This window comes from Mauremys mutica, chromosome 2 (genome assembly GCF_020497125.1).
Source record: "Mauremys mutica isolate MM-2020 ecotype Southern chromosome 2, ASM2049712v1, whole genome shotgun sequence".
Taxonomy (NCBI): Eukaryota; Metazoa; Chordata; order Testudines; family Geoemydidae; genus Mauremys; species Mauremys mutica.
Window position 1 is genome coordinate 297,020,893 of NC_059073.1, and position 14,613 is coordinate 297,035,505.

The 14,613-nt window shown below is 42.2% G+C and overlaps 1 protein-coding gene across 11 annotated transcripts in view; it reads left to right on the forward strand.

The window, feature by feature from the left end:
* SMARCD3 (SWI/SNF related, matrix associated, actin dependent regulator of chromatin, subfamily d, member 3) overlaps nt 1-14,613 on the forward strand; it is a 197,454-nt gene that overhangs the window by 97,559 nt on the left and 85,282 nt on the right. Inside the window, exon 1 of one of the 11 annotated variants that reach the window (XM_045005235.1) lies at nt 3,557-3,764. The exons of 9 other annotated variants lie outside the window; for them this stretch is intronic. The gene's annotated coding sequence lies outside the window, so the exon portion shown is untranslated. Of the gene's footprint in view, nt 1-3,556; nt 3,765-3,846; nt 3,931-14,613 lie in introns of those variants that run through there. One more of the 11 variants, XM_045005237.1, reaches the window with a different exon arrangement.

Below are 14,613 nucleotides of genomic sequence, written 5' to 3' on the forward strand. Positions count from 1 at the left end.
ACAAAATGTTATGGGTTGTTCTTTCAAAAGTTTACAACTGAACATTGACTTAATACAGCTTTGAAACTTTACTATGCAGAAGAAAATTGCTGCTTTTAATCATCTTAAATTAAATGAAACAAGCACAGAAACAGTTTCCTTACCTTGTCAAATCTTTTTTTTTAAAACGTTCTGTTTATGTTTAACACAGTACTGTATTTGCTTTTTTCCCCTCTCTGCTGCTTGCCTGATTGTGAACTTCTGTTTCCAAATGAGTTGCACGGTTGACTAATCAGTTTGTATCTCTGATGTTTATAACTCTGAGGTTCTACTGTATGCATTGATCTCACTAAAGTCTCTGACTTCTTTCTGATCAAATTTCATACTCATCCTTCTTGACCAATCAGCTACTTTGGCAATACAGTCAATCCTTTTCTTCTCAAAATCATGTCATCCCTTGGCTTTCATGACTGTTCTCTCATGGTTCTCCTCCTGCCTTTCAGATCACTCCTTCAATGTCTTGTTGAGTAGGTCCTCTTCCTCATCTCTCCCTCTTTTGATGGGCATTCCTTAGGGCTCTGTCCTGGCCCTCTTTTTCTCCGTGTACATCATCTTTTTGGGGGAGCCTTTCCATAAGCATAACTTTAACTACCATCTCCTCCAATTACATCATCAAAACTCATCTCTTCTGTAATGCCTGTAGCAACTGCAACCTGACAACAAGCTGTGATCACTGCTATTGATTCCCTAAGAATTGTGCTTATCCTCTCATATTTGTTACCCCCTATTCCCCAGCCCACTTCTCACTTCCTTGTCTTATTAAGCCTTGTCTTTTAGGTTACAAGCTGTTTGGGGGCAGAGACTGTCATTTATTATATGTTTCTAGAACCCCACCTGGTTTCTACTGAGTACTGCATTATAAATGTTAAGTAGTAGTAGTAATAATAATTAATAATAAATACGGATATGAGGGAACAATGGTGGCAGCACAAGAGACTTATTTTACTTACTAGCTGTGTTAAAGCAATCATTCTGATAAAACGTTTGAGCCCAGTAAGCCAGAGGAGCCACTGAATAAGGCCAGATGATCTCAGACAAGTATGTCTACAATCTGTGTTCATTAGGAAGCAGGTGTATCTCATTTCTATTCCCTTGTCCAGTCAGTGTGAAAAACTGATTTCTGTTCAGCCTCTGGAAGTGCTGCAGCTATCGCGCTTATTCACATTATGCCAGACTTTATCACTTCTTTTGGATTCCAATGTAGTCCCGTTGTTGCTAGTGTCACAGCGCTCTCTCACTTCTGTTGTTGGTTTTGTGATGGCTCAATGAACTTTGTTGCTACTACTGCTTTAACACATTTCTCCAACCCTTCTCATACTGCATAGTCTACACCTGGTGCTGACATTCTCAAATCCTGTCTCTCTCCATGATGAGTCAGTAATATGAGTCAGAGGCCTCACAGTGAATCAGTGTCAAAGTCAGGCCAGGAATCTTGACTTCCCGCACTGAGCACATTGCTTCTCAGAAACAAGCAGATTGAGAAATAATTCACATTCAAAGTGGGGTGAAAAAAATACAGCCTTCCTTGGAGCTGACTGTATTCTATTGTTGATGAGTTTTAACTTGGTCAAGGCCCTGGACTCCCAAGTGAGTCATGGATATGTACTACAGAGATGGCTTGGCTCATTGGTGCTGTGCTGTCAGTGAAGAAACGTGCTTGATTGAAAAGGACCTACAGGATCGCCCTCATTAGTCCTTCTGTCAAGAGCTACTAATGATTAATGATCTAGTACTCTTCCTGTGGTCCTGCTTTATAGACCTATGATCTAAAGCCTGCTTTTACTTAGTTATCATAAACATAAACAAAATAATAAACAGGGTAGATTTTTTTAGCTGGTACTAAGATCCTGGGTAAGGTGTTGCTGAGATTTGCCCATGTTAGGACAAATTACTCATGGCTGATTGATTACTCTGACTGAGTGGTGGACTCTTGTATAACTCCTGCAACCAATATCACATTGCCTTTCACAGGGTCAAGGCTTGCCTGAATGGTATTGATCAGTAATCATGAGTGCCCACCATTAATTGCATTTACCATGTTTATGAGACTTTCTATTTGGGACATTTCTGGGATGTGTCAAGCACAGAGCCCTCTTTGAAGTAGTGTCAATTACACATGCCTACTCCCTTGCTTATTAGAATATAGGAACAAAGGTATCTAAGAAGCATTGAACCCAAGTACACTTCCATTCCATTTGATCACTGCAGTGATATCTGAAGAAGTGAGGTTTTTTCATCCACGAAGCTTATGCCCAAATAAATCTGTTAGTCTTTAAGGTGCCACCAGACTCCTTGTTGTTTCTGTGGGTACAGACTAACACGGCTACCCCGATACTTGCAGTAGTATTGAGTATACTGACCTAGTTGCAATTTGCTGGTTTCAGTCAGTTCAATGGCAGACAAGAAGTTGGATTTCAAGTGCTGTGCTTCTTGTAATGCAAAAATTTTGGCCTTTTGAATAATATGTGCACTGTCTGAAATGTCTAAGACAGGTTCATTTACTCACAAGTGGTAGGTGTGAACCAGCTTCCTACTCAGGCTTGCTAGAATTGGGGGTCTTGGCTCTGTCTATTCCTTTTTGAAGAGATATTAAAAATCAATTAATCTTATTCTGAGGAACAGGCTGAATGTGTGCCCAGTAGATCCTCAGTGCCCTCAGAGCAGAAACTCAAGAGTAAATAAAAGAATGAAACCAATATTTGTTTGGTTCTGAATTACTCTCAGAAGTTTGAGGTCAGTTGACCCATTGAGTTCAAGCCCTCCGGCATCTCTGGAGAAGAAGCAGAGGGGAAGGGATCCATGATTCCTCTTTCTTTCCTTCCTCTCACTCTGAGGAAGACTGGCGTCACAAATCCTGTAGTGAGTTGGTGCCAAGAGTCTCCCTAGATATGAGGAATCTTGATGGCTGGGAAGGTTTTTTTTGGCACCAAACCCTTCAGACTTAATGAATGTTGAGGCTCTGGAGTGTAGTTTTAGCATTAGTGAGACAGCTGGGTATGCTTTAGCACCAGATCATATGAAAGCTTTAAGTGGGTCAGAATTCTTGCCAGGGAAAAGCTCGCTTTCCTCCATGTTTTATTTCCTTCCTCTGCTGTGTCTAAACAGCCTTCATGTATTTATTCCTCCTGAGTCTTCTGCACCAAGAGAGTTAAACTAGGATACAAACTCCCAGATTGGTGATCCCACAGTGGCGGCCCCATTGCCATCAGGGATCTATCTAGGTACTTGTATAGCTCCCATTACCATAGCATCTGCACCATGATACCAGATGCAGTGTGAGGCTCTTTCTGAGTGGTCTCTGATCTGGAACAATCCATGAGCATCTGGCTTTTAGGTAGCAGTTTTCTCCAGCCCCTTTGGGTAGCTGAATGCCTCCCTGTGCTTTTGTTGCTTATACACCATGGTAATGTTGACCATGGTGACAACCACCATCACAGTGTCACAAAGGAATAAGACACCTAGGACTTATCAGCCTCTTGGGCCTAACCTCTGTGATACCTGCCCCTGTGCCCTCTGAGAAGGAGCCTTCATAGTCTGCATCTTTCCCATCTTCAGATGAAGAATAACTGAATTCAGAGGAGACTGATGAGTCAAATAAAGATGATGACATAGTGGCATCCACATAATCTTTGCCTTTTGACCATTTTAAGAACTTCTAGGTCCTGATCTGCAGAATTACAGAGGCTTTTGAGAATGACATCTTCACGACTTGCTCCAGGGATAAGGTGGGCCATATCAGTCAACAAAATGGTCTCTCTGAGCCAGCAGAGGATTTCTGGCTTACTCCAGTAATTGTGCAGATGTTGCCAAGACTTACCAAGTTCCACCACAGCTCCAGAAGCATTGTGGTAGCTGCAGTCACAGAAGGAGCCTTGTAGAGCTTCAAAATAGGTACTCCAGACAAGATATGAGGAAGAGGGAAATCCTTGGCTGCAAGGCATACTCCTAGGTTACCATTCAGATAAGGATAGCTAGTTATCAACTGTTGTCTTGCCTGGTATGGGTTCTGTCCTTTGAACATGATAACATCTTTGCTTGAACACCTTCTAGAGCAGTTCATGAAGGAAACCAAGGTTATTTGAGAGTGTGCAAGAGTTAAATCACTCACTCAGTGAGTGGTGGATATGACTTCTCATTCACAGTGGGGTGTGTTCACTTTGAGAAAGAATGTCTGGCTGAAGAGCTCCAGGTTGCTACTTAATGTGAAGTCTAATGTCGAAGATCTTCCAGTGGAAGGATTGAATCTTTTTAGTTCAAAAATTGATAATACTTTGAAAAAGCTCAGTTTTGGGGTTTCTCTCAACCAGCCTTCCAGCAAAGATCATCTTCATTGTGTTATTGAAGGGAGTCTGGTTAGAATCATACAGAACCTCAGTAATGACGCTTCCAGAGATCACTTCAGAGAAATCTTTCTCAAAGAGATGAAGTAGTAACACTATCAATAAGGGGGCTGAGGAACCAGGCATCTATTTGTGATGTCTTCAACACTGACACAATAATTAAGTTTTGAGGGTTTTTTTACGAGATGCTGGAGAATCTTATTGCGGCATCTGTGGCAAACCTTTTAACTTCTCAATCCCAGTCCATGTATCCAGTCCATCGTTTATCTTATTTTCTGGTCTGGAGGAGAATAACTTTAGTCACATAGAAAAGGTGCACCATCCAATTATACTTAAGGCTGAGAGTTTGTCACAGAAGTCACGGATTCCGTAATTTTCTGGGACCTCCATGACTTCTACAGCAGCTGGCCAGGGGGCCACCTGAGCAGCTCAGGCAGACCCTGGGCCAGCCACACTGGGTGCTGCTAGGGCAGTCTTGGTCCACCATGTCCCTCTCCCCCAGCAGCAGCAGGAGTTTGGGTATGGGAGGGAGCTCAGTGCTAGGGGTTGGGATGTGGGAGGGGTGAGGGCTCTGGGCTGTGCTTACCTCGGGGGGGCTCCCCGGAAGTGGTGACGTGTCCCTGGGCTCCTAGGTGGAGGTGAAATCAGGGGACTCTGCGTGCTGCCTGTGCCTGCAGGCACTGCCCTCGCAGCTCCCATTGGCTGTGGTTCCCGGCCAATGGGAGCTGCAGAGCCAGTGCTTGGGGTGGAGGCATTGCACAGAGCTGCCTCACCATTCCTCTGCCTAGGAGCTGAGGGAGGGGGGATGTCACTGCTTCCAGGGAGGCGCGGTGCCAGGTAGGGAGCCTTCCAGCCCTGCCAACACCCCCTGCCCCCAGCACCAGCAGAATTCCTGGCCCGCCCCCCCCCCAGCAACCTTGGCGCCCCTGAGCCACCTCTTCCTCCCGCCCCCAGCACCTGCGGTACCTCTGGGCTGCCCCCTCCCCATGATTTAGTCAGGGGTATATGGTACATGTCATGGACAGGTCATGGGCCGTGAATTTTTGTTTACTGCCCGTGACCTGTCCATGACTTTTACTAAAAATACCCAAGACTAAAACGTAGCTTTAATAATACTCCATGCTACTTCCCAAATCTCCCTCATAAGAGAGTACGGAGAGATGAAGTGGTCTCCCTTCTCCAAAGTAGAACTGTTTAAATGATGCCATGGAAAAGGGTTTTATTCCCAATATTTCCTCGTTACAAAAAGTTAAAGGTGTCCTTCATTCCATACAAGGTTTAAGAAAACAGAACAAATACATCCCAAGGTTCACATTCTGTATAGTGACCATAACTTCAGCTAGCATGGTGATGGGTGTGGAATAAAGATCTGCATAGTCTCTGTAATTCCTTCTTGTTGTTGCCACAGGACTTGTCCAGCTCTCTTGACTTTGAGCAGGGGGTTGGACTAGATACCTCCTGAGGTCCCTTCCAACCCTGATATTCTATGATTCTGTGACTTAAAGGATCCGTCATTCCTTGTATCTGTCTGACACATAAGAAGCAGCCCTGGTTATGTGTGTTCAGATAATTTCCAGAACTAAGTTATTTCATTTGTCCTTCCTATAATTTCACCTGAACTGCTCCGTAATAACAACAATAATATAATTAAATTAGGGCTGTTGATTAATCGCAGTTAACTCATGCGATTAACTCAAAAAAATTAACTGTGATTAAAAAAATTAATCGCAATTAATTGCCCTGTTTAAACAATAGAATACCAATTGAAATTTATTAAATATTTTTTGATGTTTTTCTACATTTTCAAATATATTGATTTCTATTACAGCACAGAATACAAAGTGTACAGTGCTCACTTTATATTTTTTATTAGAAATATTTGCACTGTAAAAATGGTAAACAAAGGAAATAGTATTTTTCAGTTCACCTCATACAAATACTGTAGTGCAATCTCTTTTTATTGTGAAAGTGTAATGTACAAATGTAGATTTTTATTTTCTTTTGTTACATTGTTTTGTTTTTGAGTGCAGTTATGTAAAACTTTAGAGCAGAGGCTCTCAAACTGTGGTCCGTGATCTCATTCAGGGGATCCGCAGATAGTTCCCTCTAACGTGCATGCCTGGGCGGCTACACACGTGAGAATGAAGGGCTACCCACCTAATTAGTGGAGCTGTGCAGGCCTGGCTCCACTAATTAGGTGCCTGGACCCTGGAGAAGACGCACATGTAAAGTGAGGTGGTGGCCTTCAGGGGAATAGGGGGTAGGTGGGAGAGGTCAGTGGGTGAGAAGATGGGGTGGGGGGATTTGGGATGTGCAGGGCTGTGGTGGCCAGAGAAAGAGGTGATTTCCCCAGCTCAAGGGCTGCAGCTGCCAGGGAGAGATGGCTCTCCTTCCCAGCCTCAGCTCTGTGGCTTCTGTGGCGGGGGGAGAGACCCTCCCCCTCCTTCCCAGCCCCAGCTTGGGGGCTGCTGCTGCGTGGGAGAGAGGGCACATCCGTCGCATTAGAAAGGTAAGACTACTGATATTAAAATATGAGTTGTGGGCTTTTATTTGTAGACCAAAAAAATTATCCAAAGCTTATCCAAAGTGCTTTACAATAGTTAGCTAACAGTACAAACAACATTTGGAAAGATCATTAAGTGGTCCGCCGAGACCCTCAGCAATTTTCAAGTGGTCCACGAAAAAAAAGTTTGAGAACCACTTCTTTAAAGCTTACAAGTCCTGCTGGTGGTATCTGACTCATGATGATAAAATGAACATGTGTCGGTCTGCTCTGCTTTGGCTCATTATTGAGCAGAACCCATCATTAGCATGGATGCATGTCTTCTGGAATGGTGGTTGAAGCATGAATGGACATATACATTTTTAGCTCATCTGGCAAGTAATTATCTTGTGATGCCGGCAACAACTGTGCCACGTGAACGCCTGTTCTCACTTTCAGGTGACTTTGTAAACAAGACTTGGGCAGCATTATCTCCTGCAAATTGTAACCAAACTTGTTTGAATGAGCTGAAGTATGACTGAGTGGACTTGTAGGTTCTAAAGTTTTACATTGTTTTATTTTTGATAGCCGTTATTTTTTGTACATAATTCTACATTTGTAAGTTCAACTTTCATTATAAAGAGGTTGCACTACAGTACTTGTATTAGGTGAATTGAAATACTATTTCTTTAGTTTTTTACAGTGCAAATATTTGTAATAAAAATAAATATAACGTGAGCACTGTACACTTTGTATTCTGTGTTGTAATTGAAATCAATATATTTGAAAATGTAGAAAACATCCAAAAATATTTAAATAAATGGCATTCTATTATTGTTTAACAGTGTGATTAATCATGATTAATTTTTTTAGTTGCTTGACAGCCCTAAATTAAATTTAACATCCTTGTAAGAGGGAAATGCCAAAGAAACTGAACACAGTAGCATTTAACTTTAAAAAGGGGAACTACACAAAAATGAAGAAGCTAGTGAAACGGAAATTAAAAGGAACGGTCACTAGAGTGAAATGCCTGCCAGCTGCATGGAAACTATTTTAAAACACCATAATAGAGGCTCAAACTAAATGTATACCCTCAACTGGGGAGGAGTGTCGGGGAAGGACAAAAAATGCCACATTTGTTTAACAAGAGAGTACAAGCAGTTGGAGGCAAAAAGGCATCCTTTAAAAAGTGGAAGTCATAGCCTACTGAAGAAAATAGAAAGGAGTATAAGTTCTGGCAAGTCAAGTGTAAAAGTATAATTAGACAGTCCAAAAAAGAATTTGAAGAGCAACTAGCAGAAGACATTAAAAAAAAATTTGCTGTTAGTTTTTGTAAGTACCTCAGAATCAGGAACACTGCCAAACTGTTGGTCGGACCAGTGGATGGATGATCAAGGTTTTCAAGGAGCACTCAAGGAAGGCAATGCTGTTACAGAGAAGCTAAAAGAATTCTTTGCATCGATCTTTACTGCAGAGGATGTGATGGAGATTCCCAGACCCAAGCCATTCTGTTTTGGTGACAGATCTGAGGAACTGTCCCAGATTGAGGTGTCAGTAGAGGAGGTTTTGGATCAAATTGATAAATTAAACAGTAACATGTCACAAGTTCAAGATGGTATTCCTCGGGAGTTCTGAAGGAACCCAAATTTAAACCAGCAGAACTACTCACTCTGATATGTAACCTATCACTTAAATCAGACTATATACCAGACAACTGGTAAATAGCTAAAGTGACGCTGCTTTTTAAAAAAGGCTCCAGAGACAATCCTGGCAATTACATGACAGTAAGCCTAACTTCAATACCAGGTAAAATGGTTGAAACATTGGTAAAGAACAGAATTATCAGACACATAGAAGAACACAGTTTGTTGGGGAAGACTCAACACAACTTTTGTAAAGGGAAATCATGCCTCACCAATCTGTTAGAATTCTTTGAAGGGATAACAAACACGTGGACAAGGGTGATGGAGGAATAAACAGTGGAGTGGCAAAATTTGCAGACGATACAAAATTACTCAAGGTAGTTAAGTCCAAAGCAGACTGCAAAGAGTTAGAAAAGGATCTCACAAAACTGGGCAACAAAATGGCAGATGAAATTCAGTGCTACTAAGTGCCAAGTAATGGATATTGAAAAACATAATCCCAACTATACATACAAAATGAAAATCTTTAAATTAGCTGTTACCACTCAAGAAAGCGATCTTGGAGTCATTTTGGATAATTCTCTGAAAACATCCACTCAATGTGCAGCGGCAGTCAAAAAAAGCTAACAATGTTAGGAACCATTAGAAAAGGGATAGAAAATAAGACAGAAAATATTATATAAATCCCTGGTATGTCCACACCTTGAATACTATCAGAGGGGTAGCCGTGTTAGTCTGGTTCTGTAGAAGCAGCAAAGAATCCTGTGGCACCTTATAGACTAACAGACGTTTTGCAGCATGAGCTTTCGTGGGTGAATACCCACTTCTTCAGATGAAGAAGTGGGTATTCACCCACGAAAGCTCATGCTGCAAAACGTCTGTTAGTCTATAAGGTGCCACAGGATTCTTTGCTGCTTCACCTTGAATACTGCGTGCAGTTATGGTCAACCCATCTCAAAAATATATATTAGAAATCCAAAAAAGTATAGAGAAGTGCAACAAACATTATTAGGGGTATGGAACAGATTCCATACAAAGAGAGATTAAAAAAGACTGGGACTGTTCATCTTGGAAAAGACATGATGGAGGGGGGGGGGATATGATAGAGGTCTAAAAAATCATGACTCATGTGGAGAAAGTGAACAAAGAAGTATTAATTATCCCTTAACATAACACAAGAACTAGGGGTCACCCATTGAACTTAATAGGCAGCAGGTTTAAAACAAACATAAGGAAGTACTTCTTCAGAAAACACAGAGTAAATGTGAGGAACTCCTTGCCAGAGGATGCTGTGAAGGCCACCAGTATAACTTGGTTCAAAAAAGAATTAGGTGAGTTCAGACGTTTTGCAGCATGAGCTTTCGTGGGTGAATACCCACTTCTTCAGATGAAGAAGTGGGTATTCACCCACGAAAGCTCATGCTGCAAAACGTCTGTTAGTCTATAAGGTGCCACAGGATTCTTTGCTGCTTCACCTTGAATACTGCGTGCAGTTATGGTCAACCCATCTCAAAAATATATATTAGAAATCCAAAAAAGTATAGAGAAGTGCAACAAACATTATTAGGGGTATGGAACAGATTCCATACAAAGAGAGATTAAAAAAGACTGGGACTGTTCATCTTGGAAAAGACATGATGGAGGGGGGGGATATGATAGAGGTCTAAAAAATCATGACTCATGTGGAGAAAGTGAACAAAGAAGTATTAATTATCCCTTAACATAACACAAGAACTAGGGGTCACCCATTGAACTTAATAGGCAGCAGGTTTAAAACAAACATAAGGAAGTACTTCTTCAGAAAACACAGAGTAAATGTGAGGAACTCCTTGCCAGAGGATGCTGTGAAGGCCACCAGTATAACTTGGTTCAAAAAAGAATTAGGTGAGTTCATGGAGGATAGTCTATCAATGGCTATCAGCCAAGGTGGTCAGGGACTCAGCCCCATGCTTCAGGTGTCCCTAAACCTCCAATTGCCAGAAGCTGGCAATGGATGAGAGGGGATGGATCACTCAAACTTGACCTGTTCTGTTCATTCCAATACTGGACAGTGCCAGATGTTTCAGAGGGAAGACAGGATACAGGGCTAGATGGGCCATTGGTCTGACCCAGTTTGGCCATTCTTATGTTCAGGAGTCTTCCCAAAGTACCTAGCAGTAGCAGCCAGGAATATATGTTTAATCATTTCTTAATCATTATAAGGGTTCAGTGCTCAGAATGTATGACTAGCTGTTCAGTAAATCTGCTCTCTGTTCCAGTTGTTGAGTCCTATGATTTGCTGGAACAAGTTTATTTTTACACCACTGAGACTCTCCTTTCTAAAGGCTGTTCATGGCTCAATCTGCAAATCCAGACAGATTTCAAGAACAATCAATCTGGTTAGATTTTTTTCTTATCAAACCATGAGCTATTACTTCAAATTTCTAGAGTTCAGGGAATTGTGTACCCTGGTCACTTCATTTACTAGATCTTGAGTAAAACCTCTACAAATTTGAGGCCTGTGCATCAAGCACCAACTTCTGAAAGAACTCATATGTGAAACTGCAGAACTATTAACTATGGGTTGTAACCTGTCCTTTAAATCAGCTTCGGTACCCAATGACTGGAAGATGCTAATGTAACAACAATATTTAAAAAGGGCTCTAGAGGTGATCCCGGCAATTACAGACCAGTAAGTCTAATGTAAGTATCGGGCAAATTAGTTGAAACAATAGTAAAGAATAAAATTGTCAGACACTGAGAAGAACATATATTGTTGGGCAAAAGTCAACATGGTTTCTGTAAAGGGAACTCATGTCTTACTAATCTGTTAGAGTTCTTTGAAGGGGTCAACAAACCTGGACAAGGGGGATCCAGTGGACATAGTGTACTTAGATTTCCAGAAAGCCTTTGACAATGTCCCTCACCAAAGTCTCTTATGTAAATTAAGTTGTCGTGGGATAAGAGGGAAGATCCTTTCATGGATTGAGAACTGGTTAAAAGACAGGGAACAAAGGGTAGGAATAAACTGTAAATTTTCAGAATGGAGAGGGGTAACCAGTGGTGTTCCCCAAGGGTCAGTCCTAGGACCAATCCTATTCAACTTATTCATAAATGATCTGGAGAAAGGGGTAAACAGTGAGGTGGCAAAGTTTGCAGATGATCCTAAACTGCTCAAGATAGTTAAGACCAAAGCAGACTTTGAAGAACTTCAAAAAGATCTCACAAAACTAAGTGATTGGGCAACAAAAAGGCAAATGAAATTTGATGTGGATAAATGTCAAGTAATGCACATGGGAAAAAATAACCCCAACTATACATACAGTGTGATGGGGGCTAATTTAGCTACAACTAATCAGGAAAGAGATCTTGGAGTCATCGTGGATAGTTCTCTGAAGATGTCCATGCAGTGTGCAGTGCCAGTCAAAAAAGCAAACAGGATGTTAGGAATCATTCAAAAAGGGATAGAGAATAAGGAGAAGAATATTTTATTGCCCTTATGTAAATCCATGGTACTCCCACATCTTGAATACTGCATACAGATGTGGTCTCCTCATCTAAAAAAAAGATATACTGGCATTAGAAAAGGTTCAGAGAAGGGCAACTAAAATGATTAGGGGTTTGGAGAGGGTCCCATATGAGGAGAGATTAAAGAGTCTAGGACTTTTCAGCTTGGAAAAGAGGAGACTAATGGGGGATATGATAGAGGTATATAAAAGAATGAGTTGTGTGGAGAAATTGAATAAGGATAAGTTATTTACTTGTTCCCACAATATAAGAACTAGGGGCCATGAAATGAAATTAATGGGCAGCAGGTTTAAAACAAATAAAAGGAAATTCTTCACACAGTGCACAGTCAAGCTATGGAACTCCTTGCCTGAAGAGGTTGTGAAGGCTAGGACTATAACAGCGTTTAAAAGAGAACTAGATAAATTAATGGAGGTTAAGTCCATTAATGGCTATTAGCCAGGATGGGTAAGGAATGGTGTCCCTAGCCTCTGTTTGTCAGAGAGTGGAGATGGATGGCAGGAGAGAGATCATTACCTGTTAGGTTCACTCCCTCTGTGGTACCTGGCATTGGCCATTGTCGGTAGACAGGATACTGGGCTGGATGGACCTTTGGTCTGACCCAGTATGACCGTTCTTATGTTTAACTTCCATTTGGTAATTTACCATTCAGATTCAAAGCATTCTAGTGGTGGATAATCCCAGAAAATGAGTGCAAAGTGGTGTTCCTCACTATTCCCTCCCCATTGAAAGTGCAAGTGTGGTACGCACTTCAGACATAGGTTGAGGAGCAAACCAGGACCAACTCATTATTCAAGTTCTGTGGAATCCCAGGCAGGCCAAATTGCATATAAATGTGTTGGATTTAAGAGACATTAGGTTAGCTCTGAAACATCCTTCTACATGTGGGAAACTGAGTTCTACCATAAACAAACATATCCTAATATTCAGGTGTTGAAAAGGAGGAGCTCACTCTCATCTGGCATATCAGGAGACAGTTAGGGAGTGAAGCATCCTTCATCCGGTGTTCTCTGCGGCGGGTCCCGGGGCAGAAGGACCCCCCGCCGCGGGTCTTTGGGGCACTTTGGCTGTGGGTCCCGGAGTGGAAGGACGCTGCAGCCGCCGAATTGCTGCCAAAGACCCGGAGCGGAAGAAGCTCCGGGGGCCTGGGCCCCGTGAGAGTTTTCTGGGGCCCCCCGGAGCAAGTGAAGGACCCCGCTCCAGGGGCCCCCCAATTTTTTTTTCCTAATGTCCAACCTAAACCACCTTTGCTGCAATTTAAGCCTATTGCTTCTTGTCCTGTCCTCAGCGTGTAGGCGACTGGTAACTGCTGATGGAGGAGGCACAATGGCAGCCTCCCCCCTCGCCACCACAGTCACGGTCAACTTCCTGGTGACTGCCAAGGCACCATCCAGCAACACTCTCTTGATCACGGCAGCCTAGATCCCCACTCCTTCCCTTCGCACCTGGCCCCTGCTGCCTCCTCCGGACCCCGAATCCCCCTGGCATTGCCTATGCCTCAGAGATTAAGGAGAACAATTTTTCCCCTCCTCCTTGTAACAACCTTTTATGTGCATGAAAACTGTTATCATGTCCCCTCACAGTCTTCTCTTCTCCAGACTAAGCAAACCCTGTTTTTTCAATCTTCTCTCATAGATCTTTTTGTATTCTCCAAAGCACTTGCAACCCGTCCCAGCTTGGTATCATCCACAGACTTTATAAGTGTACTCTCCATGTCATTATCTAAATCATTGATGAAACTCTTGGGTGTTCCCAGTGCAGTGTGTGCTGCTGCTGTGGTGGAGTGGGTTTGGCTCATCAGAATGTTCATCTTCAGTTATTATTTGCGTGTTGCTAACATTTCTCTGAAGAATGTCAGATAAGAGACATGACAATTTTAAGTAGTTTATATCACAGCTAAATATGAATAGAGTTTAATGGGACAAAGAAAAGGTACTTCTTTGGCTCCAGGCCTTACTAGCAAGTCATGGGACTCTGCCCCACATCATATATACTGCAAAGGAATGAATTAGGGGACTCAGGGCTCAGCCCCAAACAAACAATGGGCACAGGCTGGATGAGGGGATGCCAGGGTTTGTGGAACATATGACTTTAATGCCTGAATTAATGAGTGTTTTCCTGCTTTTGCAAGACCTGTAATGATGAGCTGGCCTGGAACTAGAGGAATGGCAGAAATAAAGATTTGGGCATGGTTAATGGTACAGTCTGGTCTTTGCTATGGTGTTTCTGTAACAGCAATTGATTGGAGGCCTGAACCAGGCAAAGGCAGGAGTTACTTCCTGTGAAATGAACCTGTTTGTACCAGATATGTTGAATGCTGAAACACCTGTCAGAAAGTGCAGTAATGTTTACACCCCTGAGGAAGTTGGCCTGGTAGTAATGCCTTCTAGGCCCATGCTACCCATTTCCCCTCTATTTGTGCAGTGTACTAAATCCAAACTGTATACCCCAGATTATAAACAATAACAGGTGGCAAATATGGTCAAGTTACTTTTATTGCTGTAGTACAGAAATATTTTAGCTGTTAAATATTTTTGCTGCTTAGTTGAGAGCTGGGGTGAGTATTAGAAATGGACAAGGAGATTCAAGAGAGACTAGGCTA